Raw genomic sequence first — 10,157 nt, 5'->3', positions numbered from 1 at the left:
CCTCCAGAGGATCTTCCTGACCCAGGGATTGAACCCGCGTCTCTTACGTCTCCTGCATTGGCAGATGGGTTCTTTACCGCTAGCACCACCTGGTAGGCCCAGGCACTTTTCAAAGTACCAAGGAAACAGTGGTAAACAAAACAAATAAAGCTCCTGCCCTTTAACAATTAAAAGGTATAAAAATTAGAGATTTCTTTTCAGGGGTGATAAGGACTATGAAGAAATATTAAGTAGTGCAGGGGTTAGAGAGTAAGCAGCTAGGTGGTGAAAGAAGCCTCTTTAAAGAGAGGATTCCCACACAGAACACTAAAGGAGCTGAGCACACACTTGAGGTTCTAGCTTTCTGCTCTCTCTCCTTTGTGCTATAGACTTGCTCGTTTGCATTTCCCAACGTCTCAGGCTACTCCAAGGCCTTTAATCAGACTCCCAGGGCATCCTCTTTACCCTCTCCTGTTCCCCTGCTCCTTCCACTCCATCTCCTCCTCCAGTACTCTTCTCTCCTCCCCTCATTTCTTCTGGAAGAATCTTTTTGGCCCCCTAGACTAAATCAAACTCTGTGTTCATGTATTCTTGCTGATTATGCCCTTCATGTTGTCAACTGAGTTTTGTATGTGGATGGATTTACACATTCAGTGGAATATTTACTGTTCCTTGTGTTTTAATTAACACTAAATTACTGAAATTTAAATTTTTTAAAGCTAGCTTTAAGTTTTAATCTCAAGAGTGAATCACTTTTTAAATTTACAGATCTTTAGTCATAAAATAATAAATGTTTAATTTGTTATGTAATTAAGATAATTTGATTAATAGTGATGTTAGTTGTAAATTTAACAGATTCTGTTTTCCATAACATTTAGTCTAACTTACTTATTAATCATATCGTCTTAGATGTTTCAAATTGCAATCATAAATGTAATGGATCTGATTCTCTCAGGGCACAGTTTTAGGCAGACCTAAACTAAACCATAATTTTCTTAGATACTTGAACTCTGCTTTCAAAGTTAATAAATGTTGACTTTTGGATGTTAGGGATCCAGTTATCAAATAAACACTTTACAAATACAATCAATCAAATTATCGTATATATTTCAAGTTAAAACCACAAGTTACCAGTTAACCATTTAAAATCAAAATAACAAGCCCCATGGGTCAGTAAACTTGCCTACTTCATACAATGTAAATTGCTGTGTATCCCTCCGTTTTCCCAGGGTGTGTCAAGAATTGATGCCCTCAACTGTGAGGCAAGAATGTGAGGCTTGAGTTGGCCAGAGTCTGTGGCCTGATTGCATTCTGCAAAGAATAGCCACAGATAGGGTTCCAAATCCTTCCAGTTAGCATAGCAACCCCAGTGTTCTTTTAAAATATGATTTGTGTCATGGCATGGGAAAGGTTGGGAAGCATTGCCACAGAGAACAAATAAACACATATGTTCTTATGACTGTAGAACCTGTCAAAGCCAGACACTGAAGCGTTAATACTTACGGGTGTGTTTCACATACTTCACCACCTCTTGACTTATTTCCAGACCTCTCAGAATGCTAAGACACTTGCCCAAATAAAGAAAGACGATTTGCCATCTCTGGTCAACTGAGGTCGCTGGGCTAGGACACAGGATATTGATGGATTTGGCTACATGTCCAGAATAATTCTCCCTGAGCCTCAGACTTAGAAGCTGAGCCCTGTTTTGTAGTCAGACTCTGTGTCCTTAGTTCTTAGTAAACTGCACCCTCTTTCACAGTTGTGCTGGCTGATTTGAGTTGGTTCTGTTGGGCCACGTGGACTGGAATTAACTCCTTTCCTATCACGTGGAAGATGACTACACTCGTATTTTAGCTCCTCTCTTGCACCATCACTCTTATTTATATATATAGCATTATCACAGTTTTAAATTTACATGTAAGTCCTTAATTACTTGATTGTTCTCTGTCTCCTCTCCTGGACTGTGAAGGAATTCACAGTTAGAGACCTTGACTGTGTCTGCTTTTTGCTCAACATCTTATCTCTACCCTGTGGGACGGGACGCCTGTATGATCAATTTACCAATGAGCAAATGAAGAACAAATAGATCATGGTCCAGAGGTGTGTAGCCACTAGACTATAAGAGAAGTGCTTACAATGTACTTTCAGCCTGTTATGTTTCAGAAGTTGTCAGATCTGGAACAATCTTCCTTATAACTTGCAAGAGTCATCATCAAGGGATATGCCCCCTGGACAAATAACCTGGCCATAAGAAATATCAAATTGCCTTCTGAGAAATGAACAAAACAGCAAAACATAATAGACCAGAGTAGATGTATACAAAGTCAAAGATAGAAAATATTCTGGGCAGTGAGGTTAGTTTGATTTTTTTTCAACAAGAGGATGTTACTCAGTGAGGTACTCACCAAGGGAGACACTGAAATTAGCCTTCTGAGTGATGTCCAGAGGTAAAGGTACCCAGGGACACTGGTCTGGACTTTGAGGAAACTATATGTCTACTGTGGAAATAGTATCCTTCTTCAAACAACCCAGCAGAGCAAAAGGTCTGTGGTTAACAAGCCAAGATAACTAGGACTTGGACATTCTTCCCTGCCTCCCTCTCCTTACCAGCCTTCTATTATGTTCATCTGCCATTTTTGAGATGAACCACTTCAGCCCCTGTTAGTGGAAGAGAGGCCTGTTCCCCAGGCTCCCGTAGCATCACCATAGCATCATATCACATTATGCAAGTTCCAGATCATTTCATACTCACTTCTCTGCCTGTTTATGTCCTTTATTGGACTGTGGATTATACAATGAGAGAGGTGAACTATGATTTTATTGTTCACAGTGCCTTGCACAGAGCCAGACTCATAGCAGCTGTTCAGTAAGCATTTACTGAATGAATATGTTGTTCTGATCCCCTGTTTAGGAGACACTTTCTGATTATTATTGGTCTTCACATGTCAAGAGGGCGTGTAGGGAGAGGAGTGTGAGTCATAGAAGAACATGTGTGATCATCTTAGAATTTCTCATTTCCCTGCAAGTTGGTAAGTTGGTGTTCTAATATATACATTATTTTTCTGAGCATTTAGAGAGAAGTCTAGTTTGGCCTGGTTCTTTCTACCATTTCTTAAGCAGCCTCCCGCAAGCAAATCCTCTCTCCATATGCATCTTTCTGATCCCAGGTTTTGCTTTTGAAACATTCATACTTGGGAGGAGAAAATAATTCAAGACTCAACCTGAAGGCAATTCTGCACTTAAAAAAATGAGCAAGTAAATGATAAAAAGTGACTTGCACAAAGGCTGCATTCATTGGCAGTGCCCTGATGTTAGATTTTTATTCAATTTAGTGGCTGTGTAGCTGTTTAGCTATTGAATGTTATGATCTAAATTTATTCTACCTTGAATCTGAAAAGAATTTAACCTATGATGAAAAACAGCTTGTCTTACTGGTTTCATCCCAGGAACCTGTTTTCACCTTCGATGAACTATCATGCAGGGTTTTACTCTCTCCTCGCTTTCCATAAGCCGTGGGGTTTAGTGAAGGTGAAACTTGAAGCAGAGGTGGGGAACTATGGATGGCGCTCTCACTGCTGCCTTGGGAAGGTGGTGTCCGAGGGAGGGAGTGTTTTCTGTGCCAGGCCGAGGTCTTGTCTCTTCATTGCCTTGTTCTGATCTTAGCTTCCATGTATATCAGCTGACCGAAAGGAATGGATAAGGAGCAGATCTTTGGAAGCCATTTGAAACCCTTGGTGCCATCTTTGTTTCAGGAGTGGACCTTGGCTGTAGTTACTTTAACGTGTAATTATGATTTTTTAAAACAATTTATTTAGGTATGTATTTTTGGCTGCATTGTGTCTTTACTGCTGGGCGCAGTCTTTCTCTAGTGTCACCGAGTGGGGGCTTCTCTTAGGTGTGGTGCACGGGCTTCTCATTCTGGTGTGTTCTCTTATTGCAGAGCACGGGCTCTAGGGAGCAGGGGCTTCAGTGGTTGCAGTTTGTGGGCTCCAAAGCTCACGAGTTGTGGCACACTGGCTCAGTTGCCCCATGGCATGCAGGTTCTTCCCAGGCCAGGGATCAAACCAGTGTGGCTTGCATCACAAGGTGGTCTCTTAACCCCTGAACCACCAAGGAAGCCCCTGTAATTACAGTTTGAGTGATTGCTACCTTTATGGAATGTTTTCAATATCCCAGACCCATACTCTGCTTCTATCCCCTTTAATCCTTACAATGACCCTATAAATTTGGCACTCATACCATCACTTTCTAAGGCTTAGAGACATGAAATGACTTGTCCAAAGTCACAGAAAAGGAACTAGCAGCACCATGACTTATACTCATGCCTGTCTGATTCAAAGTTTATATTCTTTACCACTGTGGTGGCTCCCACGGGAGCAGGTTATACATTTCTTGGTAAGTGCTGGCAGTTCTGACTCAGTGACCACTGCCACCAGCCTCTCCTATGCTGTAGTCTGTTGTGGTTTCCATAGCTCTTTGAGGCCACAGCCTCTAGATTCACCGTGGATAATACAGCAGAGTGATCATTACTTATAGGACAGCCTGGCCAAAAGTAAGAGTGACACATTGTAAATGCTTCCCAGGCGTTGAGACAAGAACCATTCTGGATTCAGTTCAGTTCAGTTCGGTCGCTCGATCATGTCTGACTCTTTGTGACCCCATGGACTGCAGCACGCTAGGCCTTCCTGTCCATCACCAACTCTCGGAGCTTGCTCAAACTCATGTCCATAGTGTTAGTGATGCCATCCAACCATATCATCCTCTGCAGTCCCCTTCTCCTCCCACCCTTAATCTTTGCCAGTATCAGGGTCTTTTCGAATGAGTTAGTTCTTGCATCAGGTGGCCAAAGTACTGGAGCTTCAGCTTTCACATCAGTCCTTCCAGTGAATATTCAGGACTGATTTCCTTTAGGATTGACTGGTTGGATCTCCTTGCTGTCCAAGGGATTCTCACAAGTTTTCTCCAACACCACAGTTCAAAAGCATCAATTCTTTGGAGCTCAGCTTTCTTTATGGTCCAATTCTCACATTCATACATGGTTTCTGGAAAAACCATAGCTTCGACTAGACAGGCTTTGTCAGCAAAGTAATGTCTCTGCTTTTTAATATGCTGTCTAGGTTGGTCATAGCTTTTCTTCCAAGGAGCAAGCATCTTTTAATTTCATGGCTGCAGTCACAATCTGCAGTGATTTTGGAGCCCAGAAAAATAAAGTCTGGGGCTCTCTCACTGTTTCAATTGTTTTCTCATCTATTTGCCATGAAGTGATGGAACCAGATGCCATGATCTTAGTTTTCTGAATGTTGAGCTTCAAGCCAACTTTTTCACTCTCCTCTTTCACTTTCCTCAAGAGGCTCTTTAGTTCTTCTTCACTTTCTGCCATAAGGGTGGTGTCATCTGCATATCTGAGGTTATTGATATTTCTCCCAGCAATCTTGATTCCAGCTTGTGCTTCATCCAGCCAGCATTTTGCATGATGTACTCTGCATATAAGTTAAATAAGCAGGGTGATAATATACAGCCTTGACATACTCCTTTCCCAATATGGAACCAGTCTCTTGTTCCATGTCCAGTTCTAACTGTTGCTTCTTGACCTCACACAGATTTCTTAGGAGGCAGGTCACTTGGTCTGACCTATTCCCATCTCTTTAAGAATTTTCCCCAGTTTATTGTGATCCACACAGTCAAAGGCTTTGGCATAGTCAATAAAGCAGAAGTAGATATTTTTCTGGCACTCTGTTGCTTTTTCGATGATCCAATGGATGTTGGCAATTAACCCAGGGAAAAGTGCAAGGTCTTTCTGTGCTTTCCAGGTTGAAGGTTTCGAATGCTTTGAAGAACAAGAAGATACATGTGACAGAGCATGTCATGTTCAGGGTTAAATAGAATTACTAACATTCGTATAAGGTCAGGCATTTGTGTTCAGTATAGATAAAAACCGGAGAAGGCAATGGCAAGCCACTCTAGTACTCTTGCCTAGAAAATCCCATGGATGGAGGAGCCTGGTAGGCTGCAGTCCATGGGGTCGCTAAGGGTCAGACACGACTGAGCGACTTCACTTTCACTTTTTACTTTCACACATTGGAGAAGGAAATGGCAACCCACTCCAGTATTCTTGCCTGGAGAATCCCAGGGACAGGGGAGCCGGGTGGGCTTCCGTCTACGGGCTCACACAGAGTCGGACATGACTGGAGTGACTTAGCAGCAGCAGCAGAGATAAAAACAGGTAGCACTTAGTAAAATGAAACCCAATCACGTGAAATCAGTATGCAAGATATCAATCTTTTATTCAACAAATATATATATTACTTAGTTTACTTTGTGGAAGGCCCTGTCCTCGATGCTGGACATGTTTTCCTCTACTTGTGACTCAGAGGTTAAAGCGTCTGCCTCCAATGCGGGAGACCCGGGTTCGATCCCTGGGTCAAGAAGATACCCTGGAGAAGGAAACGGTAACCCACTCCAGTATTCTTGCCTGGAGAATCCCATGGATGGAGAAGCCTGGTAGGCTACAGTCCATGGGGTCGCAAAGAGTCGGACACAACTGAGCGATGGAACTGAACTGAACTGAACTGAACTTAAGCTTCTGTTACGGTGCTCATATCATAATATAATTAAAGACAACTCTTGATGATTAAAGAGTGACATGGGATCCACGTCAACTTCTCACCAGAGAGAGAGCCAAAGCCTCCCTCTTGATTCAAGGAGTCCTGCAGGGGTATATGTAAACAAGCAAGGCTGTCTTCAGGAGAATCAGATACAGGAGCATTGGCAGGTCATGACCCTGCCCTCTGAATAAGAATTTGGGAGAAGGGGAAAAATGGTTGGTGAATTACATTTAACTTTTTGTTGATCATTATCCTGAAGTGCTTTTCATGTATCTTGAATACTCTGAATTTGCTCTTTTTCTTCCCCCTTGGTCTTCTAAAAATGAGCTTTGTAGATAAGGTCAACTGAAGTTCAGCGCTTCTTTTTCTCAGGTCTGTGTGCCTTTAAGATATGCAAATCCTCTCTCCATACCAGTGGATTGTGTGGCCTATCCTTTCTTTTCAAACTTCTGAGAGGATTTGCCTAATATAAAATATAGGATAGCTAACATTTTACTTAGGGCTCGCTATGAGCTAGGATACATATCAAACATTTTTAAAGATGCAGTGTTGGGCTGGTTTTGTTCTTATGCCCATTGCATGAATGAGGAAAACTGAGGGTTAGCAGATTTAGGTAGTTTGTCCAAGTAAGTGATTGAGGTGGGGTTGTATCCAGATCCAACTTCAATGCCCTTGACCTTAAACGATTACGGTGCTCACCACTCAACACGGAAATATGGGGTGCCTGCTTTGTGCTAGATCCTCTAGACACTGGGGATATGGAGGGCAGGAGAACAGACAGAGGTCTTGCCTGTAGATATTTCTTCGGCTATATGGGGGGAACCATAAACGATGAAACAAACATGCAATGTACTATCAGGGCGTGAGAGTTGTATGGGCAATTCGATCCTGTGTTGATAGCTACATGTGGATATGTGTTGATTACAAACGTGACTGAAAAAAAGACTAGAAAGACACACACGGTAAGGGTGATTACCTCTGGGTGGTCAGATTTTTATTTTCTTCTTCTCACATTTTTGAACATTTTCCAATATTCCGCAGCAGCTGTATACTTCCAATGTAATCAGATGAGACCCATAAAGATTATTAAAAACAGAATTTAATCTTAGAAAATTCTGACAAACTGCATAGAGTTTAGGCACACTCCTCTTACCTTCTTTTGTTTCAGTCCTTTGTATTACAAAACAAGCAAAGTTTGTATTTTTCCCATCAGTGCCAGTATCTGACATATTTATCCCTGCCCCAAGGGATCATGTTGGCTCCCTCTGTCCCAAGCTTCTCTAAGTTTGTGCACATCAGTCCTTCCCAAGGCTGGCTCCACACATGAATCTCCTGGGCAGTGTTTCAAATACTGATGCCAGAGCTTCAACCCCCAAGACCGGCTGAAGCACAAGCTCTGTGTGTGTGTTTCCCAGGTGACTCTGTCGTGCATCCAGGGGTAAGAAGCCTTGGATGGTGAGCCCCCTCTCAGTGTTCCTCAGCGCTCTCACTTTTGGGGGAGCAGCCAGAGCGCCTCCTTCCTCTCTGTGTCACCAGGTCTGGGATGCTCAGGAAAGAGGAGGAGGGAAGGACACAAGCAGGTGGGCAGATCCTAGCCCTCCCAGCACCAGCCTGCAGCCCCCACCACCCTCCTGACCTACTTACTCAGGGCCTGCAGTGAGAGCGAGTGACTCAAGCCTGGCGGCCAGCAGGGATTGTTAACAAAAGCCGAGTACTGTGCCGATGGGAGCAGAGGGCACACTCCAGCCACACTAGAATTCTCACCGTTCTGGATCACAGAGCTGGCTGTCACAGCTTCAGGCCTTTGCCTGTGCTGCCCTTTCAGTCTGAAATGTCCTTTGATGCCATCTCCCTCCTCCCCTGGGGCTGACTCCTGCTCCTCCTTGAAGGCTGAGCTCTGTGAGCTCCTCTCTGACCCTCTGCTCCCCAGATAGGGCGACTCCCTCCCTCTTCATCTGTGGCTCCAAGCAGCAGGAATTTGTTCCCAGCATTAAGGCAGCATGTAAACCTTGTGTCACCTGGGGCGGTGTCTGCCTCCCTGGCTGGGTGGGGAGTCCTCAAGGCTAGTGCACGTCCTCATTCATCCCTGTGCCTCAGGCAACCGACTGGCGAGTAGGAGAGCCCGGTTCAGTGCCAGCTCTGTTCCTATGATTGACTACATCCCCAACCACTAAGCCTGTGGTGTTTGCCTACACAGATTAGAAATGCGGACTCCTGGATCCCACCTCAACCAGATCCTGCCTTTGGCAAGATCTCCAGGTGATTCAGATACACACTGAGGTTTGAGAAGCATCAGTAGGCCCCCAAATTCTCAACTTCCTTAGCTGAAAAATGGGCATAGTAACTGCTGACTTATAGGGTTGTTGTGAGGCTTGAATAAGGAGCGTACTCAAGGGTATCTACTGCAGAACAGAGTGCACGGGAGACATTTTTATTGTTTCTGCTTAATAAATGTTTCCGTGGGAGCAAGCAGGAGTCTGCAGTGGACTGCATTAAGAGGTCAGGGGTCTGCCCCAGTGAGACTTAAGTGCTGGAGTAGAGCAGACTTCCCAGCCCTCCAGTGGGAAGTGGGAGGGGAAGATGGGCTCCCTGCGGCCCACGGATGTGAGTAGGACCCGTGGTCTCTCCTGTACCTTTTAAGGGGCCTTGATCCTTGCAAAACACAAGTGTGTGTTGAGCTTCAGTGCTCTGCCCTGTTGAGCCAGGCTCACCACCCCCATCCCACTGTCCCCACGGCCCACCTGGGTCTTTCTCACTTTGTGACTATCTGAACTGGGAAAATGCCCTGTAAGATCTCAAAAAGTTGCAGGTAATTCATACACGATCAAGCTGCAGAACAGAAAAGTGTGGTTATTCAGGGTGGGCATCTTTATGATTAATTAGACATTGATTCCTGGGCTTCCCAGGTGGTGGTAAAGAACCCGCTGGCCAATGCAGGAGATGTAAGAGATGCAGACTCAATCCCTGGGTCTGGGAGATCCCCTGGCGGAAGAAATGGCAACCCACTCCAGTATTTTGCCTGGAGAATCCCATGGACAGAGGAGCTTGTGGGCTACAGTCCATGGGGTCACAAAGAATCGGAGACAGCTGAGGCAACTTAGCACACAGGCACATATTGATTACTAATTCCTTACAGCACAAGAAATGTACCATGTCATCACTCACTTATGAGGGCTTTTTTCAGTCTACTATATAATTTTGTATTTATTTAATATTTGATGATCATGATGAGCTCTACACAGAGGTCAGTTTTGAGGAAAGTTATTAGTGTTTCATGAAAGATAGCTGGGGAAACACTGCTCCCAAATAGTGATGTCTTTTGGACTTGGAATTCCCAGACTCAGTTGCTGCTGGAGAGATAAGACCACATATCTGTCTGGCTCCCAGGACACCTCCTCTCTCTGGGGCAGGGAGAGAAATGAGACATCTCTCTGCTCTCATCAGATCCTGTCAGCCAGGGCAGATAACCAAGGGAAATGACATCAGTTAAGTGACACCAGCCTCAAGTTTAAACATTCAGACCTCACTCCCAGACAAATTAGATCAAGGTTGCTCTTCATTCCACTCTCTGGG

Source organism: Moschus berezovskii, chromosome 8 (assembly GCF_049115385.1).
Source record: "Moschus berezovskii isolate FMDL1 chromosome 8, NW_MosBer_1.0, whole genome shotgun sequence".
Taxonomy (NCBI): domain Eukaryota; kingdom Metazoa; phylum Chordata; class Mammalia; order Artiodactyla; family Moschidae; genus Moschus; species Moschus berezovskii.
Note: the sequence above shows the minus strand (reverse complement) of the source record.